This window comes from Puma concolor, chromosome C1, assembly GCF_028749965.1.
Source record: "Puma concolor isolate L17-30 chromosome C1, mPumCon1.1.hap2, whole genome shotgun sequence".
NCBI classification, from domain to species: Eukaryota; Metazoa; Chordata; class Mammalia; order Carnivora; family Felidae; genus Puma; species Puma concolor.
The window spans coordinates 116,224,342-116,236,966 of record NC_141674.1 but is presented as its reverse complement, the minus strand read 5'-3'; positions in this window follow the sequence as shown (position 1 = coordinate 116,236,966).

Genomic DNA, 12,625 nt, shown 5'->3' with positions numbered 1-12,625 from the left:
GTGACCTGAGAAGAAGTCAGATGCTTAACCCGCTGAGCTACCCAGGCACCCCTACCTATGAATTTATATGTGTGCTTTTACGAAGGATTTATTTTGAGCTAGGCCCTGTGTTTGACATATAAATATCCTCCAGTGCTTGCAAGAACACTAAGGTGGTGTTATCCCAGTTTTTGGAGAAGGAAATTCAGGCTCAAGAGATAAGTAACTTGCCCAAAGACCCAAAAGTTTGCCTCTCTTCGATGTCAAAAATGGAAATCAAACCCAGAGTTACATGATTCCCAACTACCCACCACCTTCTTCTTTTTCAACTGCAGAGTCTTTGATGCAGAACTTGCGGTACTCAGGAAGGGGTCAGTATTCCTGTCTCTGAGTTGTGACATCAGGATGGTGAAATTTTTAGTCTTGTAGATAAAATGATTGCTATGATGGGAGCCTAGACTGTATGCCCTAGTTTTCGTGAAAGGAATTGATCATGGGCCATTTATAGTTCTCTTTTGGAACATCTGTTAAATATTGTAGTTACAAGAAATAGAATATACTCTAACAAGTATAAGTGGAAAAACAGTTTTACTAAGAGATATCTGACAGATTTCAGAATCTTCAGGAGGGCCAGAGGGCCAGCCTCCAAATCTTTGCAGTCGGGAATAGCCCTCAGTTCCCGCCACGTCACTTTCGTGTCAAAGGCACTGCCTATGCTGCCAGTTGGCACCATTACTCATTTTGATGGTGCCGGCACTTGCCCCGGAAGCCCTCCCTCCAACTGCTGTCCCCCCCAAACTGTTCATCTTCTCCCACCACCACTGCCGACACAAGTTGAGTTCTGGGCGAAACGTACTTCCTCATATTGCTCTCTTCCAAGTAACATCTAACGCAGGTGTGGACGAGTTCTGTAAGTCTAATTCACATGTCTCAGACCTAAGGGAAAAAACATTGGTGAAAGGAAAAGTGTGGCTTCTACTACTGGGGGATGGGAAGGACGCATTATGCTGTGGGAAATTTTCCAAACACAGGAAGAGTGTTCCCATTGAGAAGATATCTCATGTATGTCCACCAGAGGAAGTATGGTGTGTGCAGAAGCAGATTTTGTGATAATGGGAAAAAAGAACTATTCACACATTTGCACAGTCATCTGACATATGGGTGTTTCTACTTGTATTCTGTAAATATACCCTGATCCCCAAATGGTTTGTTCTTTGCAGTGACTTCAGTATCACTTGGAACCTTGGAGATGACAACCAGATTTACCAATTTTTTTCTTTACATTTTCATATGAAGAGATCTGGCTTTACCATACCAAGACTAGGCCCTTTCAATTTTTTCTGTAGACTATTTCTAAGGTCGTTTTTCCATTTTTCTCTTTTTCTTATAAAATTCCACAGCTTGTATTGTATTTTACACATAGTATATCCTCTGAAGATATTTTAAATGCATGAAAGAATAAATTACTCACAGGAACTTAGTCTGTGCTAGTCAATTTTAGATTAAGTTTGGGTAAATTCAGGTCTTATGATGAAGTGTTTTCATATTTATTTCTTTTAATTTAAAAAAATTAATTCAGTTCATTACTTTATTTATTATTTATTATTAATTTATTATCATACTATAATATTATTACACTAATTTATTTAATGTTTCATTTGAGAGAGACAGAGAGAGAGAGAGAGAGCAGGGGAGGGGCAGAGAGAGACGGAGACACAGAATCTGAAGCAGGCTCCAGGCTCTGAGTTGTCAGCACAGAGCCTGACATGGGGCTCAAACACATGAGCCCCGAGATCATGACCTGAGCCAAAGTTGGATGCTTAACCAACTAAGCCACCCAGGCATCCCCCTCCCCACCACTTTATTCCTTATGTGGAAGAGATCATTGTTTTCTTCTCATTTCAAAGCTTGGACCATGGAAGACCCAGCCTAATTTCTACCTTTTCAATCAACCATTTCTGACCTATTTACCTTGAATGACATCTCTCATTTCTCTGAATTTTTGAAGCAAGTGTTATCTAAGGCATTTATTTAGCCACTAGCCGCATATTCTTTTGTGACATTAAAAAATAAAGAGCCCATATAATGGCAGGAAGAGCATGTGACCAAGGACAAAGTATTGGCATCAGGAATCTATAAGAACAGTAAAGTTGTGGCTATATAAGAAGTTTTTTATATGATATAGTTTTTGGGTCCTATAATTTGCATTATGTAACATTTTCTGTGCTATTTCATCTATTTATATTTCTTCTTTACTTTAGAAATATTTTATCATGCTTCAGAGAAATGCCATTTGTGATTGATTTTGGAAGTACATCAAGTAAGTCAATTATTGTAAGAATACTTCATATTCTTCTCTGAGGGATATTCTATATTCTATTCCACTGGTTAATTTGTTTAAATATTAAAATATCTGTCTTTGAACCCTACTTCAACACCTTCTGTCTTTTTACTTGTTCAATGTCAAGCTTCTTGAAGGACTTGACTGTACATACTACCTTCATTTCCTCATGTTTTGTGCTAAGATGAACATTAGTCATGGTTTAATGGGAATGATATACTTTCAGGGCTGTTGTGTATTCATCCATCCATCTGGTTTCATATTCATCCTAGATTTTTATTTTTAAACTAACGATCCTTAGTTTTTTAATTAACATAAGCCAGGATAGATTTTACTAAGTCTATTTAGAAGTCCCCTTCACGTTTCCAGTTTCTACTAGAAGTGCCTAGGAGTGGTGAAAACATGTACAAGGGACAGACCACACTTTAATGGGAGGTTCAATCTGCGAGGCCAGAGTGAGTCCAGGGCTTTCATAAGGAAGTCCCAAGGCCAAGTGCACTAACCATCACTCACCTGTGGGCAGGGGGCGGGGCGGGGGGGACAACTGAGGAATTCCATCCCAACCCTACTGGCCACACCTCCTACTCTCCTGGTGGCTGCACATTTTACCTCTTCCTGGTCATTGCTGAGGCCAGTCCACAAACCTGAAGAAAAGACTGTACAAGGCCCGGATCATCCAGAGAAACTACTTTGTGGATATTCAGAACCTTTGGGCTTGTCCCTTCAGTGGCTCCTGGAAATGACAGAGGACAACCTTTCTCCACCTGCTCCAGTAGCTACTTCTCCCAGCTCTCATCGCCCTGCTCAGACTCTCCAATTTGCCCTGAATTTCTAATCACCCCTTGTCCGGTCCCGGCCCACCTCCAAATAAGCACCTTGCAGCCTGGGAGATTAGAAGAGAGGACATTCATTCACCTTAAGTCTTCTGAAGATCTTTGGGGCTGAGCAACTAAAAATGAGCGGGATCTAAGGCTCTTAACAACTGTTTCCTTTCCCAAATTCTGCAAATTTTGGTTCCCAGAAAACCTGCATCCATGTCCTTATTCCCAGGTCAGAAACAACTGAATGTGCAAATATCTATTCAGGATCCTGCTTCAATTATTTTAGATATATACCCAGAAGTGAGATTGGTGGATCATATGGTATTTCTATTTTTAATTTTTTTGAAGAAACTCCATATTATTTTCTGTAATAGCTACAACATTTTATATTACTTCCAAAGTGCATTTGGGTTCCATTTTCTTCACATCCTTGTCAATACTAGGTATTTTCTGTGTTGCTGGTAGTGGCCATCCTAAAGGATGTGAGGTGATATCTCTTTGTGGTTTTGATTGGCATTTCCCTTATAATTAGTGATTATGAAAATCTTTTCATATGTTTTGTTGAACATTTGTAATCTTCTTTGGGGAAGTGTCTATTTAAGTCCTTTGTTCAGGTTTAAATCAAGTTATTTATTTTTGTCGTAGATTATGGGAGTGCTTCGTGTGTTCTGGATATTAGCCCTTGATCAGACATAGGGTTTGCAAATATTTTCTCCCATTCTGAATGTTGCCTTTTCACTCTATTGATGATGATGATGATAATGATGATGATGATGATGGTGATGATGATTTTAATGCATCGTTTTTAAGGTTGATATAGTCCTCTTTATCTGTTTTGCTATTGTTGCTTCTGCTTCCAGGGTCATTTAAGGGCTCTCTATTCTGTTTCATTGGTCAAAATGTCTTCATGTCACTCCTACTGTTTTTATTACTGTATCTTTGTAAAGAATTTTGCAATCAGAAAGATTTGAGATCAGAAAGATGAGCCCTCCACCTTTGCTTTAATTTTTCAATTTTTTCCCCGCTGGTTAGTGACTTTCGAGATTCCATATAAAACTTAACAACTTTTCTATAGCTGAAAAAAATGCCATTAAGATTTTGATAGGAATTGCATTGAGTCCGTATTTCACTTTGGGTAGTATGAATATTTCCACAATATTAAGTTTTCTAATCCGTGAACTCAGGATATCTTTCCATGAATTATTTTTTTCTTTAATTTGATTAAATGATATTTTGTAATTTCCAGAATACAAGTCTTTGGTCAACTTAGTTACATTTATTCTTAAATATTATATTATTTTTGATAATACTGCATATGAAATTGTTTTCTTTTCTTTTTGGAGTTTTCATCATTACATCAGTTGTATTTTTATGCAGTAATTATGAAATAGATATATAGAAATACAACTGATTTTTGCATGCTGATTTGGTATCATGCAACTTTGTTGAATTTATTTATTAGTTCTAGCAGTTTTTTTGTGGAAACTTTAGGGTTTTCCATATTTAAGGACCAGTAATCTAAAAACAAATAATTTTCCTTCTTCTTTCCTATTTTCAGTGCCCTTTATTTCTTAACTAATTTCTCTGGCTAGAATTTTATATTGAGGAATTTTTCTTTTATTACTACTTTGTTGAGTGTTTTTAACATGAAATTATGTTGAATTATGTCAAATGTCTTTTTTTTCGAGTTGAGATGATCATGTAATTTTTCCTCCTTCATTCTGTTACTGTGATATATTTCATTGATTGATTTTTGTATGTTGAAGCATTCTTGCATTCCAGAAATAAATCTCACTTGATCGTGGAGTGCAGTCTTCTCAATGTACCATTAGATGTGGTTTGCTAGTGTTTTGTTGAGGATTTTTTACACCAATATTTATCAGTAATACAGGTTGGTAGGTCTATTTTATTTTATTATTTTAGTTTAGTTATTTTATGGTATTATTTTTAAAAATATCTGTCTGGGTTTAGTATGAAGGCTATGCTAGCTTCATTAAATGACTTTGGAAGTGCTCTGTCCTCTTCAATTTTGGGGGCTTGTTTGAGAATGTTCAATGTGTGATAGAATTCATCAGTGATATCATCAGGTCCTAGAATTTTCTTTAGAACTGCTTGATTACTGATTTAATCTCCTTATTAGTCTATTTGGATTTTCAGTTTTGAATCAGTCTTGGTAGGTTGTCTGTTTGTAGGAATTTATCCAGTTCTTCTGGATTAATCCTTTTTTTGGCATATAATTACTCATAGATTTCTCTTCTTTCATTTATAATTATCGTTTGTCTTTTTCTAGCTGTTAGTCTAGCTAAGAATGTATCAATTTTGTTGATCTTTAAAAAGTACTCAGTTTTACTTAGTTTTCTCTATTTTTTGTATTTTCTATTTCTTTCATTTCTGCTATAATAATTATTATTTCCTTCCTGCTGATAACTTTCAGTTTAGTTTGTTCTTCTAGTCCCTTGATGTTTAAGATTAGGTTGTTGATTTGAGATTGTTCTTTTTTAATGTAGTCTTTACCATTATATACTTCCCTCTTAGTGCAACTTTTGCTGCATTCTACATGTCTTGGTATGTTGTGTTTTCATTTTCATTTTCATTCGTCTCAAGGTAATTTTTAATTTCTCTTTTGGCCGACTGGTTATTCAGGAGTGTGTTACTTAATTTCCACATATTTGTGGATTTCTAGTTTTCCTTTTGCCATTGATTTCTATTTTCATTCTACTGTGATTAGAAGAAAGGTATTGGGTATAATTTCTATCTTCTCAAATGTGTTGAGACTTGTGTTGTGGCCTAACGTGACCTCTTTTAAAGAATGGCTCATGTTTTTGAGACGAAGATGTGTTTTGCTGCTGTTGCAAAGAGTATTCTGTAGAGGTCTATTAGGTTCAGCTGGTCTATAATATTGTTCAAGTCTTCTGTTTTCTTAATGATCTACTTCCTGTCTGGTTGTGACAGTTATTGAGTGTGAGGTCATGAAATCTCAAGCTATTATTGTGCTACTGTTTGTTCTTCCTTAAACCCTGCAATGCTTGTCTTATATGTTCGTGTGTGCTGATGTTAGGTGCATGTATGTTTGTGATTGTTATATATCCCTGGTGAATTGACCCCGTTTTCATTATATAATGTCTTTCTTTGCCTCTTACAACAGTTTTTGACTTAAAGTTTATTTATTTTTGTTCTGAAGTATGTATGGCCAACCCTGTTCTCTCTTTTGGTTACTATTTGCATGGGTAATTTTTTATACCCTTTCCCTTTTAGTCTATATGTGTTCTTATATCCAAAGTGAATCTCTGGGGGTGCCTGGGTGGCTCAGTTGAGTGTCCAACTCTTGATTTTGGCTCAGGTAATGATCCCAGGGTTGTGGGATCGTGCCCCTCATCAGGCTTTGCACTGAGCATAGAGCCTGCTTGGGATTCTCTCTCTTTCTCTCTGTCCCTCTCCCCTGCTTATGTGCTTTCTCTCTCTCTCTCTCAAAAAAGTAATAAATAAATACAATAAAATGAATCTCTTACAGACAGTCTACTATTGATCTTGCTTTTTTTATTTATTCAGCCACTCTATGTTTTCAGATTGGAGGCTAATCTATTTAGATTTGAAGTAATTGCTGTTACAGAAGGAATGAATACTCCATTTTGTTCATTGCTTTCTGTATGTCTTGTATGGATTTTTTTGTCCCTCTTTTTCTCTGGTAGCCTTCCGTTGTGTTGCATTGATTTTTTTGTGGTGACAGGCTTTGATTTCTTTCTCATTTTCTTCCCCGTATTTTCAGTAGGTATTTTTCTTTATGGCTACCACAAAGATTGATAAAGCATCTTATAGCTTCAACAGTCTATTCTAAATTGATAACAACTTAACTTCAATTGCATATAGAAACTATTCCATTGTGTCTACCCCCTCCACTTTATGTTATAGTCACAAATTACATCCTTTATATGTGTATCTATTAACCTAGCTATATACTTATAGTTATTTTAATGTTTTTATCTTTTAAATTCTAAGCCAGGATTAAAAGTGATTTATACCCCACCATTACATTATTATAAACTTCAGTATTTGTCTATGTATTTACCTTTACAAAAAAGCTTTATATTTTTATATGCTTTTGTGTTGCTGTCTAGTGTCCTTTCAATTCAACTTGAAGAACTTCCTGTAGCACTTGTTATAAAGACGATCTAGTCATGGTGGATCCCTCTGCTTTTGTTTCTCTGGGAAAGTCTTTATTCCTTCATCATTTTGGAAAGGTTTTTGCTGAAATTGTATTCTTGATTGGCGTGTTTTGTTTCCTTTTAGCATTTGAAATATGTCATCTTGTTCTCTTTGAGCCTATAACACTTCTGGTGGTAAATCCACTGATAATCTTATGGATGTTCCTTTGTACACGACAAGTTGCTTTCTTCTTGCTGCTTTCAAGAGTGTTTGGCTTTGATATTCATCAGTTTGATTATAATGTATCTTAGTTTGGGCTTCCTTGGGATCATCCTAGTTAGAGGTTAGCTTCCTGTAGTTGAATTTCCCTTGTCCTCCGGATATTTTGGAAGTTGTTGGCCATTACTGCTTCAAATAAACTCTCCACCCTTCTTTCTCTCTTTTCTCCTTCTGGGACTCACATAATATAGATATTGGTCCCTCGATGGTATTCCATATGTCCCTTGGGCTTTCTTCACTTTCTTTCATTCCTCCTTCCTTTTGCTCTTCTGACTCTATAACTTCAACTGATCTGTCTTTTAGTTCATTGATTCTTTCTTCTGCTTGGTCAAGTCTGATATTGAAACCCTCTAGTGAGTTTTTAATTCAATTGTATTCTTCAGCCTAGAACTTGTTTGATTACTTTACAAAGTTTCTATCTCTTTGTTTTTATTATCTTTTTTATTCATGCATCATTTGCCTTATTGTGTTTAGTAGGCTATCTGCATTCCCTTGCAGTTCACTGAGCTTCTTTAAAAAGATTTTTTTTAGGGGCACCTGGGTGGCTTAGCCAATTAAGCACCAGACTTTGGTTTCGGCCCAGGTCACGATCTCTTAGTTCGTGGGTTCAATCTCTGTGTTGGGCTCTGTGCTGACAGGGGAGAGCCTGTTTGGAATTCTTTCTTTCTTTCTTTCTTTCTTTCTTTCTTTCTTTCTTTCTTTCTCTCTGCCCCTCCCATGCTCTCTCTCTCTCTCTCTCAAAATAAATATATAAACTTAAAAAAAATAAATGAAAAGATTATTTTTAATTCTTTGTCAAGTTATTCATAGATCTTTGTTTCTTTAGGGTTGGTTTCTGGAAATATATGTTGTTCTCTTGACTGGACTGTGTTTTCATGTTTCTTCATATGCCTTTTTATTTTTTTAACAAATAAATAAGTATATTTACTTTGGGAGAGAGGGAGAGAGAGAGTGTAAGTGGTAGTGGGGGAAGGGCAGTGAGAAAGAGAGACAGAGTGAGAGTCAATCTCAAATAGGCTCCGTGCTCTCAGCACAGAGCCTGGTGTGTGCTCGGCTTGAACTCACAAACCATGAGGTCATGACCTGAACCGAAATCAAGTGTCAGATGTTTAACCACGTGAACCACCCAGGCGCCCTGCCTTTTTATTTTATTTACTGGCATTTGAATACTTGGGAAAAAAATAGCTTCCTCTGTCAGTCTTTATGCACTAGCTTCATACAGGGGAACACTTTCACTAATAAGCCCAGCTAGAAAGTCTGGCATCCTTTCAAAGTTTTTCTGTGCATTTGTCTTCTTTGAGCTTATGTATGTAATTCTCCAATTATGGAGGTTGTGGACTTATTTTTTAGGAGACTGTAGTATCTTCCTCCCTTTGATGTCTGCAGTACTGCTATTCTGTGGTTCTACAACACACCATTGGGCTCTCTTTGCTCTCAATGCCCCCTAGTCCTCCCAAGTATGCCAATTCCTCATCAGCACTCAGAGTTAGGGGACACACAAACCAGTCCCATGGACAAACCCACCAAAAGCCAGAGCATTGAATATGAGTCCCACTTAATGCATTGACCTATCTTACTCATTTCAATGCAGCTGTTGTTGGCTTTGGGTTTGTCCAAGATACTATAATTTCTTCAATGGTTCCCGGGGTTTTCATAAAGTTTTTTTTGAACTATATATTGTGAACTATATATTGTGAACTATATATTGTGTAACTATATATTATGTATATTTTTTCTGTGGTGAATGAGATATGGTGATCCCTATTCCACCATTTTGCTCATTACCTATTATAATTTATTATGATTTTATTTGTTATAATTTAATATAATAGTCACTAAACATCATATATAATATATATAACATAATATATAATATAATATAATTATAAATAACATAGTTTCCTGACTTCCATGTTCATATAAGAATCTTTGAGAATAACAACTGTATGTGAGTTGAATATATGTCTGTCTCTATATCTATTATATAACTTTCCTTATATTTATATTTGTGCTTGTATGTGTGTACATATGTGCACGAGTGTAGTATATATATTAACTATTATAATCCAAATTTCACCCTCAGTGTTAGTAGTAGTAGACATTCAAACAATGTTTTTGTATTGTTAAGTTACAAACGTATGCAGTAGAGAATAATCTTTCAGGATTTCTTTTTAGGCAGGATAAAAACTCTATGCTGAAATATAAGAATTAAGGCTTTATACAAAACTAGCTGAATAGGGGCACCTGGGTGGCTCAGTTGGTTAGGTGTCTGACTGTGACTCAGGTCATGATCTTGCATTCATGGGTTCGAGCCCCGTGATGGGTCTGTGCTGACAGCTCAGAGCCTGGTGCCTGCTTCAGATTCTGTGTCTCCCTCTTTCTGCCAATCGCCCACTCACACTGTGTGTCTCTCTCTCTCTCTCAAAAGTAAATAAACATTTAAAAAACTAAAAAAAACCGGTTTGAATAGCATATTTATTGCATTCACTGTAGGTCTAGAGAATGTTTTCAGGGACATTCACTTGAGATAGCTCCCGGGCCTTATCAGATATGCCATGTTTATCGCTTACTTCCTAAAGTTCCTTGGGCTTACTCTGGGCTTATACTGGTCAATGCCAGTCCTTGTGCTCTTTCTTTGATACAGCTACATAGCAGAGAAGCATCTGAAAGACCAAGGTTTATAAACAGAGCTCCTAGAAAGTACCTAGGGAAGTTGTCTTGATAGAAAAAAAAATAGGAAGTGCTTCTTACTTCTGATAGATTTGATTGAATAAGTTAAAACAACGGCTCGCTTCATCACCATCTTTTACCCCCAGATTGCATGATTGCTGACAAGTCAAGTATAATAAGCTTATCGCTGTTGCAGTACCATGAGCATGGCTCCTTTTCCATCATAGCTGCTAACCCCCCGGCTTATACTGTTCCCCACCATTATTACCATCGTCTTCATCGCCACCGTCATTCTGTTCACCAATTATCATTACCAAGTTCTGAATATTCTTAAATCCTAGATGTTGCATTGGAAGCATCACACACATTTCACCAAATCCTCACGACCGAAGTGGGATTACATACGATCAACGTTACCTCCATTTTACAGATAAGGCGGTTCAATTGGTGCAGTGACAAAGGCTTACCATTAGGTGGATTTATGTGTAAATTTATATGTAAATCTGGCTACTCAGAGGCTGTGAAAGCTGGGTTGTTTCTTGCTACTTGGGACTCAAGTGTCTTCACCTATAAAATGGGAATAATAAAACCCACCTTACATTTATCGTGCCAGAACGAAGTGAGAAACAGGAAGAACTGGATTTCTCTCAAGAAATAACTCAAGCTTATCTTTGTCTGATCATGACAGAGCTGGGAATGTAAGCAACCGTGCAAATATTTCCTCAAAAGTCTCCTGGAGTACCTCAGTGGGAGGTGGGAGATGCGTGGTTGCCTCTCCCAAGGTCCTGACTGTGTCTCTTTCCTTCCCTAGGTCTTTTTCTGCCATATACATGGGGGTTCTGATTGAGCTTGAGAGTATTACTTCACACGACAACCACTCGAGACTACATAACACCTGTAGGAAAAGGAACCTCCCTCTTGCACATGTTGATCACATTTTACGGAAAACCTTTGATGCATTAGCTTGCTCAAAGCAAAACAAAACAAAATCGAGCATGCTGCAGCTCAGTTAAGAGGAGAATTGCGGGGCGCGGGGGGGGGGTGGGGCGGGGGGAACGTAAGTGGTGACGTTGCAGAGACTATCATGCCACCTAAGATGCTTATTTCGAACAAGTCAGGATGTGAAATAAGTCGAGCCCTCTCCACACCAACCTTGAAATCACTTCTCAGAAAGAATGGTTGCCCTTCCAGGAGTGGAATGAGTGAAAAAAGCACATGTAAACACACGCACAAACACCCATGCCTAGACACACAAGTCCACGTGTGACCCGGAAACACAAAACAAAACCATGGCTCTCTGAGAATCATACCAATCTACATAAATGCAATGAGAACCACGGAGCTAAAACCTCCTCGTTTAGCAATGACTTTTTAAACAAAACGAGAGTTTATCACCTGTGGAAAGTTACCCCATGCCAAGGTGAGAATGAACTTCGAGGGTCTTGGGTAGGTTTGGGTTTTCGGGCTGGTTGAATGGGTCTGGGAGGGGGCCAACAGGTGTGAGCTCCCGGGATTTCTCAGCAGCAAGGTGATTGCTTCCGGATGCAATCCTGGCCACTGAGGGAAGCTGGAAGCTGTTGCTCTAGTCAAATATTGTTTTTCCTTAAGTATTTTTGTTTAAGTATTATTGCTTTCATGACCTGAATTTTTAAGTAGAAATATTTTGAAAACATTACATATTTTGTGAGCCACCAGATTCATTTCAATCCCAACTGCATCATTATTAGTATCATTTTTTAACTCTCCAGTGATTTCAACTGCTCGCATCTTAACACTTAAGGCCCAATCCTGAATTTTTGAGGCACGCAGTGTAATTTGTTCCCTGTGATACTCGAGGCGTTTGTTCTCAGTTTTTCACCCCCGAGTGCTGATTTCTTTTCACAACTGGAAGAAGCCAGAAATAAATTTCAGCCTTCTTAATGGGGGTAGGTTGGGAAAAAGGCTCAAAAACCTCACACTTATCCAAGAGCTGCAGTTTTAGTATTCAGACACAGCTGGTAATGGAAATCTGGTGGGTCCCTAGAGAAGAATCCTGCCTAGGCTGAGATCCCAAAGGTTCTGAGTATTTGAAAGGTACTTAACATGCTCTACTGGGGTGTGGAACAGATGCCGAGAAACCACAGTATCTGGGAGGGTTCTATTGTGATATCTATCCTTATTTAGGGACCCACACATATAATCCTGGTTGAGCCCGGGTTTTGCTCACGAAAGTATACACTGGGTGTTCAAAGGTGCCCCGGTACTAGTGATGATTTATTTTACAAATACGTGTGGGGGCTGACTTTGTAATTTGTAAAATAAAATGTAAATGGAAAACCCACGGCTATTTGTTTTAAGTTACCATATGAGAGACACCTTAGATATATTGCCTTTAGTTACCACAGTGACTCAT